This window comes from Nannospalax galili, unplaced genomic scaffold (genome assembly GCF_000622305.1).
Source record: "Nannospalax galili isolate Female #2095 unplaced genomic scaffold, S.galili_v1.0 scaffold550, whole genome shotgun sequence".
Lineage (NCBI taxonomy): Eukaryota > Metazoa > Chordata > Mammalia > Rodentia > Spalacidae > Nannospalax > Nannospalax galili.
This window is the reverse complement of record NW_008329138.1, coordinates 4,653,082-4,665,169: the sequence shown is the minus strand read 5'-3', so window position 1 is coordinate 4,665,169 and position 12,088 is coordinate 4,653,082. Positions and strand designations below refer to the sequence as shown.

General features: G+C 36.2%; 1 pseudogene; it reads right to left on the bottom strand.

The window, feature by feature from the left end:
• Positions 1-4,016: 4,016 nt before the first annotated feature.
• Positions 4,017-12,088, bottom strand: part of LOC115066744 — an 89,615-nt pseudogene continuing 81,543 nt past the window's right edge.

The following is a 12,088-nucleotide window of genomic DNA, read 5'->3' as shown; positions in this document are numbered from 1 at the left end:
ATGAGTTGTTCTATTGTCACAGAATTATGCTTCAATGTAGAATATTAACTTTTGGATTAAGTCATTAAAAGATGAATTTGTCATTTCTAAGAGTGAAAATATCTGACATTTGATTTTAAAAAATACAACAGGTCAAATATAGACCAAAGTCCTGATGAAACTGTACTATGTAGCTTACCTTTAAGATAACAATTTGATAAGCCAAATGATGTGCTTATAAATCCAAGCCATTTTATATATGCTTTTGTATGTGAGAATACAAGAACTTTGGTTATCACCTTTATAGTTAGGATTTATTACTATTGTGTTATTTATTAAATATTCTTGAATTTATTAACATATTTTATATTTATCTGGTTTGTATCAAACAGCATCATTTATCTGGAGATTTCCTTCTATCTCTTTGACAGCACGTTGCTTTATTTCATTTCCCCCATTATAAACTGTTTTCTACTAGCTCCCCATTTCTCTTACCCAGTTTTCCCTAGCCTCTCACAATTAAAATTTCCAGTCTTACCTTAATATAATGCATATATGCAGTTGAACATGAGTTTTTATAGAACTTTAAGAAATCTCAGGGCTAGTGAGATGGCTGAGTAGATGAAGGTACTTGCTACCAAGTCTATTGACTTGAGTTCAATCCCTAATGGTGGAAAGAGAGTCAACTCCCCCAAGTTGTTCTCTGACACTGATGGGCACACTATAGCTTGTATGTACACATATACAAATAAATAAATAGATAGATAGATGATAGATAGATAGATAGATAGATAGATGATAGATAGATAGATAAATAGATAAATGTAATAAAAACAAAGAACTTGTAGTAGACATGTATTTAGGTTGTTAGTCGCCTTATCAATTACATGTATTAAGTTGGAGAGATGACTGAATGGTTAAGAGCACTGGCTGATATTTACAGAAGATCTGGTTTTGTTACCAGCATCTCTTTGTAACTAACAGCATCTGTAATTCCAGTTCCAGGGGGTTCAACAGCCTCTTCTTGCCTCCACAGATATTAGCATGCATGTTGTATACTTAAATACATACAGGCAAAATACTCATACATATAAAATAAAAATAAGTCAAAAGGAAAAATTTTTAAATATACATTTATAAACAGTACTAAAGTTTAGCTAAAATTGCCATCATTAAAAATTCTATCCATGAAATGTAGCAACATTATCATGACTCAAATGGAGGTTTAACTTTAAAATCTCAAGTTGTCATGACCTCTTTTCAAACACTTGTATTTAGCACAGAGAATTTGTATCAGTAATACACATTTCCCTTTTGTAACTATCTCTGAAATTATCTAGACTTCAGGTGATTTGTTCTCCATATTGTCTTAAGAATGGGTTCCCCATTTCCAACATTGCTGTATTTCACTCTCATAACCCACATTTGTGCTCCTACACAGACTTGAAATGCCCAGAATTTGATATGGATCTATTTTATGGGCCCAGGTAAAAATAAAGAGATTTTTAACTTCATGTTTACCAACTGAAATCTCTGATTGGGATTCTGCCTTGATTCTCAAAATGTGGGGACAGGGGGATGGTATGGTTACTGCTATTAATAACATCAAATACACAAAAGTACCACAACACCACAGTAACATAGACAGGTAAAGACAAAGAATGTAGTGGACAAAACAAATTAGGGTAAATCTGAAGTAGAGGGAGACAAAAAGCTGAAAGAACAGTCTTGAATCAATCCTGAGATAGTTTTAGACTTTTCTTATTAGTATTTGAAAGGCAAAGTGGATGTTTAGGTGTGCATTTCAATTAGTAAGGCAACAACTCTGTTTGTACTATTAATTGAGGTCAGGGCCTTGTATAATCATTCAACTGAGAATATCAAAGCTTTCCTTAATTTTCTCATGTAAAATATGTAAAACTGCACAGACTGAAGATAAAGGACTTGGAAGGCAGCGTAAGGAGAAGAACAGTGCTCAGACTCAAAGAAATGCAGTGAAATTAGGACTGTTGAAGGTTGTCTGTCAACACCAGTAGGTCTCATTAAGCCTTCCCTGAAGGAAAGAGTCTGCTTGCTCTGTTTTCTTTCTCTGGGAAGCCTAAAAGACCAGTGATGGAAAATCAGATCACACGGTCCAAAAGGGAAAGGTTCCTGATTATGCTGCTGTTCTGGTGAGCACATAGTAGGCCTTCAGAAGGCTTCTGAATGAGGACTCACTGGGTCCAGCTGTGACTTAAATATTCAAAGAGGAAGTGAATCTTTATGCAAGACTATAAGAGAAGAAAACAAGAAGACTTTTTGATCGTATATTTTATGTGTATGATAACTTCAATTATAATTAAAAATAAATATTATGAAAGTAGGTTTTGAAACCCCCTTCAACGTTAATGCTATTACTATTTCCATATACAGATGAAAATTAAGTACACAGCATTTAAGGGATAAATATATCAGTTTTTGTAAATATCTTTTGTTGCTGTCTTGCAAGTGGTTCCGTAAGGCTAGATAAAGCAGCAATAAAAAAATGTTCAGCATAAATGTACTATAATTAAATTCTGACAGTTTCTCTTTCAGAATCATTTTTTTTTCTTGATCTCATTTAAAACACAAACAGCAAATTTCTATTTCTTAAAATATAGCAGTTTAGATGTTTTTCAGGTCTACAGTGAACAATTATTCACCCAATAAATAGCTTAGACATATATTCAAAATCTCTGCATGTGTGAAAATGGAAGCAAAATCAAAGCCAGGCTAGGGAGCACATGGGGAGCTTGCTTTCAAAGGGTGTTTGCTGAACCCTGTAAGTAACATCAATCATGGGAAATGAGATGAAGACTAGTCCTCCCTCTGCTCCTGACAGAAGATGATTAGTTTTAAAGGAACACTCATAATTCTAAGAACCCAAGAACAACTACCCTCAATACAATTCTACTCATATCAAACTTTTGGAACAGGTTGATTAATGTGATGAAAATACAAACTAATACAAACACTTTGCTAATAGCTTGTAATTGACTATGAAATTGTTACTAACTTGTTCTTATCATTCAATAATTTATGTGAATGGTGGAGGAACATACATTCTATTTTGTTTATAATAATACATACGCCAAGAGACAAAGAAATCTTTATAGCAAAACAGTTGCAGCAAAACCTGAAAATCCAAATACCCATAAACAATAGAAAGAATTAATGAGTTGGAATATGTACTGTCCTAGTTTATTTCTTTATTGCTGTGACAAAACACTCTGACCAGTACCAACTTGGGGAGGAAAGGGTTTATTTGTCTTACATCTCCCAGGTCGCAGTTCAGCAGGGAGCCCAAGGTAGGAACTCAGGGCAGGAACCTGGAGGCAGGAGCTGGAGCACAGGCCATGGAGGAATGCTGCTTACTGGCTTGCTCCCTTGGCCCCTGCTCAGCCTGCTTTCTTATGCAACACAGGCCCACCTGCCCAGGGGTGGCACCACCCACAGTGGGCTGGGCCCTCCCACATCACTCATCAAGAAGATGCCTTTCAGACTTGGCCACAGGCCAGTCCAATAGAGGCAATTCCCTGATTGAGGCTCCTTCAACCCAGGTGTGTGAAGTTGACACTAAAGCTATCCAGCACATGTACATAGTGGAATTCTTAGTTTTTAGCAGGAAAACCGAATGAAATTTATCAAATGTAGTACCATCTTTCAATATCAAAAGCATTGTACTGAATGAATCAAACCATATGAACACTACCACCATTATAATTTTATGATCAATATCAGGTCAAGCCAATAAAATCTTTTAGCAAAGGACAGGTAGCTAACAGTGTAGAGCATTGATAAATCCCTAAGTAGTACTGGAAGTTGGATACTGTCAGTGCTGCTTTTAGCTACCTTCAAACAGTCTATTTAAAAATGTTTATTTAAACATATTAAGAATTCTATTTAGCTTTTATTATTTAAATTATGGTATTTGCTTTTTGAAATTAAGTTTGTTTTTATTAAAATTATAATATCACTTTTATAGTCTTTGAATCCAAGATAATTTAAATAATATTTAGTCATTGAGGAAGACATAAGTTATAGTAAGCATCCTTGTTCCAAAGTCTGGAAACTTCCATCAAAACCAGCCCTTTTCCAAGATGACTTACAGATCTTCAACACCTGTATAATGTGGATCTATAATAAGAAATTTTATATGGCCTATAATCTCAGTCTATTCAACTCCTAGTATTGTGTGAGCCAAAATGCCTCCCCCAATCATTATTGGAGTGCCCTCAATCTGGAAAATTCCTGTCCTTGAGAGGTCATTTCTGAACCTTGGCTGACACAGTATTTTTGAAGTTATACCAGTCATTTGTTTTAGTACCAGCTGCACCTCAATAGATCCAATCCATTATCAAGATCTGAGGAATGTTGCTGATTTGTCACTGGAATCAACTAGAGCTTGCTGAATTTCCCTGTGTATTGGAATGGGCCTCCCTGTGTATTCCTGATGTATGAATCATGAGAGGATAATCTATAGGGACTGGTAGGCACAGCCCCAGCCACTGTCACCCATCTAATCCTACATATAATGACAATAGCCATATATGCCCTGGATCACACAGATCATACCAGTCTCCATGCTAGGTGGACTAAGATACATATATAGATTTCGAATATAGCCATTCTTATAGGGTTCATCTGGGAAGTGGTATGTATTAGATTTTTTTAAATAAGGTCTGTCATGAGGCAGATTGAAGAGATCATGGAACTCCTTTCTATAGGCCTGCAGCTGAGCATCTGGGATTCCTAATGGGTATGATATTGTTACAAGATTTTTTTCTGTACAGGTAATAAAAGTGCAGTCGTTCAGGGGCCATAATACAGGGTCCTTTCATATATCTCAAAATGCATTTTTCCATATCAGTTAGTTGATTATAAATTGCATCCACTAGAAGTTTGTGAACTTTTCCCCATGTTATTTTTCTGGAGCAACAGATACAGTTGCATCAACTGGCCATGTCATATTAATGTAGTGATGTCCTCCATTTTCTCTTTCAATGATGGGGCTTACAGCTCTCAGAGAAGTTGACATTTCCAGTATAAGATCTATATTTACTGTTTGATGCACATCTGTTAACTTTTTGTCTTTCTCATGAATTTTTGTTTTGCATCATCTTTCTGCTCAAATTGAATACAGTGCATTATCTTCTGACAGGAAGAGCTGTCAGTCAGCTCTCCTGAGATGGTGGTTAAGTCACTGTTTGGCCATAGATACAATGACCTGTGGCAAATTCTGAACACAAGTTCATCTGAAGAAAGCTTGGTGGACAGATCACTTAACACATGCTAAAGGGTGTGCTTGATAAACATTTCATTAGAAGTTGCTAGTTGAAATGCCAGATTCAGGCCTCCTTTCATTCTGAAGAGTATATCCACAGTTTTTTTTAAATCACCAGGTCTACCACCTGGTGGTGACAGGGGTACTGATGTGGGTTTATAGGCTCTGGGAATGCCTGGAAGAAATTATGCATATTTAATTTTAACAACCACATTTAAAGCATATGTAATGATGTGACCCGGAAGTTCCTCTGACAAGCCATGGTCCCATATATTTCCCATACTCTTCAGAAGGAGTCCAGAACTTTCTTTAATTAATTAATTTTTTTTTAGACCCACTTCCCAGATAGCACCCTCCCATAGCGTTCCTACCCCCCCACACACTAGAAGAAGCCTTATACTCTGATATCCCTGCTACTGTCTGCTGTGTTGTCGGCACCCCTAGCCATTCCCCACAACTTGCCCTTCTGGCGAATCTAGTCAGTCTATATAGAGGTCTTTGTTATAGGAGGGTCAGCTGTACCTTATCTAGTGGTAAACAATGGTCAGTATTCCTTTGGATAAGATTGGGGTCTGCTGTTCCTTTTCCCAGTGCTATGAAGGGTTACTGTCTGGGAATCTCTTTGGCTGTCCTGGCCAAGAACTCAAAAGAAGGTATCACCTGTCTGGCATTGTTGCTTGTTATTTAGCCTTTAGCTATACAAATGAACTCTAATGAAATTATATTGGCCCCTTTAATCTTTGGTTATACTTTCCTTTTGGGTGTTTAAGGTCATAGACTTGGTGCAGATAAACCAATTTATTTTTACTCTTAAGGTTGTTTGAGGATCTGTTCCTCAGGGCTCACATGGGCTTGGGAGGAGCCCCTGGCTCATTTGTGTTACCAGTTCCGTCTATGTGAAGATAAGTCAAAGGTCCTGCTCAACCATGGTTGGCTTCAATTGGAAGCATGGAGGAAATGATTCCTCTGTGTTGACCCTCCTCTTCATAGGCTGGACACGGGCTCAAGTCCATCTGGTAGGGTCTCCTCAGCATCCTTGATCAAGAGGACAGGTGACCCACCACCATTTTAGGACATTTTGAGAGATGCTCATAGTCCCCTGGAACTAGTCGACCTAGGAGGGCAAGGAGCAAAAAGTGTCCATTATGTTCCTGTGACCAAATTATTATAGGCCTCAAAGTATGTCTGTTAAACACACAAGGAGGTTAGTTCTACCAGTCCAATATTTTTAATTACTGTGTGTCATGTAGATAAGTCTTGGGCAAAGACCAGTTGTTCTCAGATAAATCTTACCTAGACATATATTTCTTTATCTTGTATGTATAATTTGTCAGTAGGTTGTAGGAGTAATATGGTTTCCTCTGATTTTCAAAACTAGCTAGGCATTCTTTATCTCTCGCATTGTCTCACTACTCCATCATGGATTTCCAACTTAAGGTGCCCCCATTTCACCCTTTCTCCCTTACTAAAACCCCTCTCCAGTTGTCCTACCTCACTTTAGCTACTTCTTTTCCTTTATCCCCTAGGTTCCTTGTATACCCTTCCCTTCCCCCTCCCTTAAACTAACACAATTTTTATCCATATCTCCCTTATTAAGGCCTGTTTCCTACTGTTCTTCTCTTTCAGGTTCTTTCTTTTCCTTTACCTCCCTGTTTCCTTTCCATTATCCTGTAGTTATGTCTGGTTGCATACTTATTTATCAGAGTCTGGTTCTAGGATCCACATATGAGGGAGAACATATGTCAAGATTTTTTTTTATGCTTCTGTTTTACTTCACTTAGTATAACAGTTTCTAGTTCCATCCATTCACCTGCAATTTCCATGATTTCATCTTTCTTTACTGCTGAGTAAAACTCCGTTGTATAAATGAACGACATTTTCATTATCCACTGGTCAATTAAGGGACACGTAGGTTGCTTCCATCTCTTGCTATTGTGAAAAGAGCAGCAACCAACATGGATATACAAGTGTCTCTGCAATAGGATGAGTTCTTTGGGTATATGCCAAGAAGAGGTATAATTAGGTCAAATGGTAGGTTCATTTGTAATTTCTTAAGAGTTCTCCACACTGCTTTCAATAGGAGTTGAACCACTTTGCACCCCACCAGCAGTGGAAGAATGTCCCCCTTTCCCCACATTCTCTCCAACATTAGGTATCATTTCTTTTCTTGACCTTAGACAGACTGACTGGTGTAAGGTTAAATTTTAAAGTAGTTTTAATTTGCATTTCCCTAATTATTAGTGATGTTGAACATCTTTTAAGATGTTTCATAGCCATCTTTACTTCTTTTTAGAACTCTCTGTTCAGATCCTTAGTCCATTTTTAATTGGGTTGCTTCTTGTTTTGATTCTCTGTTTTTTGAGTTTGTTATAAATTCTGGTCATTAAACTTCTGTCGGATGTGTCGCTGGCGAAGGTTTTCTCCCATTCTGTGGGTTTTCTGTTTGCTTCCTTGGTTGTCTCCTTTGATGTACAGAAGCTTTTTAGTTTAATAAGGTCCCATTTGTTAATTCTTGCCCTTGTTTCCTGAGCAATTGATTTCTGGTTTAGAAAATCCTTTCCTATGCCTATATCTTGTAGGTTGTTTACAATGTTTTCTTCTAAGAGTTTCAGAGTTTCAGGCTTTACATTGAGGTCTTTGAGCCATTGGGAATTGACTTTTGTGCAGGGTGAAGGATAGGGGTTTAGTTTCATTCTTCTACAAGTGGAGATCCCATTTTGCCAGCACCATTTTCTGAACATGCTGTCCTTCCTCCAGTTAATGTTCTTGGCTCCTTTGTCAAATATCAGGTGGCTGAAATTGCATTTCTTCATATTTGGGTCTATTTTTGTGCCAGTACCATGTTGATTTTATGACGATAGCTCTGTAATACAGCATGAAATCTGCTATAGAATTCCCCCCGGCATTGCTCTTAGTGCTCAGGATTGTTTTGGCTATCTGAGTTCTTTTGTGCCTCCATATAAATCTTATGATAGTTTTTTCCAATTCTGTGAAAAATGTCATTGAGATTTTGATTGGCATTGTATTGAATCTATATATGACTTTTGGTAGGATGGTTATTTTCACAATATTAAATCTTCCAATACATGAGCATGGGCGGTCCTTCCATCTTCTCATGTCTTGTAGAGCTCTTTAATGTCTTTGGTCAGGTTTATTCTAAGATATATTATTTTTTTTTGTGGATATTGTGAACAGGAATGTTTCCATGTGTTCTTTCTCTGATTGATTGTTATTGGTATATAGAAAGGCTATAGACTTTTATAGGTTAATTTTGTAACCTGCCACTTTACTGAACATGTTAATAATTTCTAGGAATTTTTGGGTGGAATTTTTGGCATCCGTTAGATGTAATATCATATCATCTGCAAAAAGGGATAATTTGATCTCTTCTTTCCAATTATAACTCCTTTAATATCCTTTTTTTGTCTTATTGCTCTTGCAAGAGTTTCAACTACTATGTTAAAGAGAAGTGGGGATAGTGGACAGTCTTGTCTGGTTTCTGATCTCAATGGGAATGCTTCCAGTTTTTCTCCATTTAGAATGATGTTGGCTGTGGGTTTGTTATATATGGCTTTAATTATGTTGAGGAATGTTCCCTCCAGTCCAATTCCCTCTAGGACTATGAATATAAATGTACATTGAATTTTGTCAAAGGCCTTCTCTGCATCTATTGAGATGACCATGTGGTTCTTGTCTTTGAGCCTATTTATATGATTTATTATGTTTATTGACTTATGTATATTGAACCATCCCTGCATCTCTGGGATAAAGCCGACTGGATTATGGTGGATGGTCTTTTTGATGTGTGTCAGTATGTGGTTTACAAGTGTCTTGTTGAGAATTTTTGCATCTATGTTCATTAAGGATATGGGTCTATAGTTTTCTCTTTTGGTTGTATCTTTACCTGGCTTTGGTATGAGAATGATATTGGCTTCATAGAAGGAATTTGGAAGTTCTCCCTCCAGTTCTATTTTTTTGAATAAATTAAGTAATATTGGATGCAGATCTTCTTTAAATGTCTGATAGAATTTTGCTGTAAATCCATCTGGTCCTGGGCAATTTTTAGTCGGGAGGTTTTGTATTACTGTTTCAATTTCTTTTTGTGTTAATGGTCTGTTTAAGCTGTTAATCTCATCTTGGTTTTGTTTTGGTAGCTCCTGTGCCTTTAGATATCCGTCCATTTTTTTAGGTTTTCAAATTTAGTAGCATATAGGTTTTTAAAGTATTCCCTTATAATATTCTGTATCTTTTTGGTGTCTATTGTGATGTTTCCCCTTTCATCTCTGATTTTGTTGATTTGGAGGTGCTCTTTCTTTCTTTTGGTCAACTGGGCTAGTGGTCTGTCAATCTTGTTTATCTTTTCAAAGAACCAGCTTTTGGATTTGTTGATTCTTTGTATTGTTTTCTTTGTTTCAATTTCATTGATTTCTGACCTGATTTTTGTTATTTCTTCTTGTCTGCTGGGTTTGGATTTCGTTTGCTGTTGCTTTTCAACTGTATTGAGTTGCAATGTTAAGTCATTTATTTGTGTACTTTCTGATTTTTTGATGTAGGCACTAAGAGCTATAAACTTCCCTCTGAGGACTGCTTTCAGTGTGTCCCAGAGGTTTTGTTGTGTTGTATTGTCCTTTTCATTTAATTCCAGGAATACTTTTATTTCTTTCTTAATTTCTCCTTTGACCTATTCATCATTCAGGAGTGTGTTGTTTAATCTCCATGTGATCATGTGGTGATTAGGGCTTCTTGGGTGTTGATTGTAAGCTTTCTTGCATTGTGATCTGATAGAATGCATGGAATTATTTCAATCTTTTTGTATTTGTTGAGGTTTGTTTTGTGCCCCAGTGTATGGTTGGTTTTGCTCAGTAGAAAGTATGTCCTTTGGTGCTTGGGTGGAATACTCGATAGATGTGTGTTAAGTCCATTTGCTATATGTTATTGTTTAATTCAGATGTCTGTTAACTCTCTGCCCTGTTGACCTATCTAATGGAGATAGTGGGATATTGAAGTCCCCTATTGTTAATGAGTTGGGGTTAATCTGCATCTTAAAGTCCTGTATTATTGTTTTAATGAAGTTGGGTGCACCAGAGTTTGGTGAGTATATGTTCATGATTGTAATATCTTCTTGATTCATTGTTCCGTTGATCAGAATGAAATGGCCCTCTTTGTCTCTTCTGATTAGTTTTAGTTTAAAGTCTATTTTGTCAGATACTAGAATTGCTACACCTGCTTTTTTGGTAGTGCCATTTTCTTGGAATATTTTTTTCCATTCTTTCACTTTGAGTTAGTTTCTGTCCTTGAAAGTGAGATGAGTTTCTTGCAGACAATAAAAAGATGGATTTTGTTTCTAAATCCATTCATATAGTCTGTGTCTTTTTACTGGGGAGTTCAGTCCATTAATATTTAAAGTTATTAATGAAAGATGGGTATTGAATCCCGTCATTTTTATTTCTGTTTACATTGTTCATATAGTTGTACTTTTCCACAGTTATACCTTCACTGTATTTCCTGGGTCTAGTCATTCCTTTCTTCAGCTCTTTGTATTGCTTCCAGAACTCTCTGAAGGGCTCATTTTGTGGACATGAATTCCTTCATCCTATTCATGTCATAGAAGATTTTTCTTTCCCCTTTGAGTATAATAGCATTTTGGTTGGGTGTAGTAATCTGGGTTGGCGTCTGTGGTCATTTAAAACTGGACATACTTTGGTCCAGGCTTCTCTGAGTTTCATAGTTTGCACTGAAAAGTCAGCTGTAATCCTAATGGGTTTTCCTTTATATGTGAATTGTTTCTCTTTTGTAGTTTTCATAATTGTCTCTTTGATTTGTACGTGTAGTGTTTTTACTATGATGTGCCATGGAGAAATCCTTTTCTGGTCCTGTCTGTTTGGTTTTCTATATGTTTCTTGTATTTGTATTGGCATGTCTTTCTTTAATTTGGGGAAATTTTCTTCCACGACTCTGTTAAATATCTGGTCCATGCCATTATCTTGGGATTCTTCTCCTTCCTGTATGCCTATGATTTGTAAATTTGGTCTTTTTATATTGTCACACATTTCCTGCATATTCCATTCTTGTGATTTCTTAAATTTTTCATAATCTTTGCTTGAGTGGTCTAGTTCATCCACTTTATCTTCCAGTCTTGATACTCTGCTTTCCATTTCATTTTAATAATGAAATAATAATAATGTATTTTAATAATGAAATGGAGTTCTTTTTTAAAGTTTAAAACCTCATTTAATTTTATATCTTACAGGGTTTATGCGGAGTACAATATTGTATAACTGTATTAATTCAACTGTAAACCTAAAAATTTACAGCCAATTTTGAAAGAGACCCATCTTAGCTCTGGAAATTGTTATTGAATATGTCAATGCTGTTGTAATGAAATGCATCTTCTAATTATATGGTTGTTAAATAAATAATTAAAAAATATTTCATTTAGTTCCATATTCATATATGTGCTGGAAGAATCAGTATTCTTCAAGTACCCTCACTACACAAGGAATCCAGAGATTCAATACAACTGATGTCAATGTTTGAATGATATTATTCAAAAGAAGAATTATTAAAAGAACAGTATGAGGGACTGGAGAGATGGCTCAGCAGTTATGAACACTGGTTGTTCTTGCAGAACACCTGGGTTTGAATCCCAGCACCCACATGGCATCAAACAACAGTCTTTAACTCCAGTCTCAGGGCATCCAACAGCCTCTTCTGTCCTCTGCAAGCATTGCAACTCATGAGTGCACTTACCTACATGCAGGCAATACACTTATACACATAAAATAAAAAAAATAATAATAAAATATT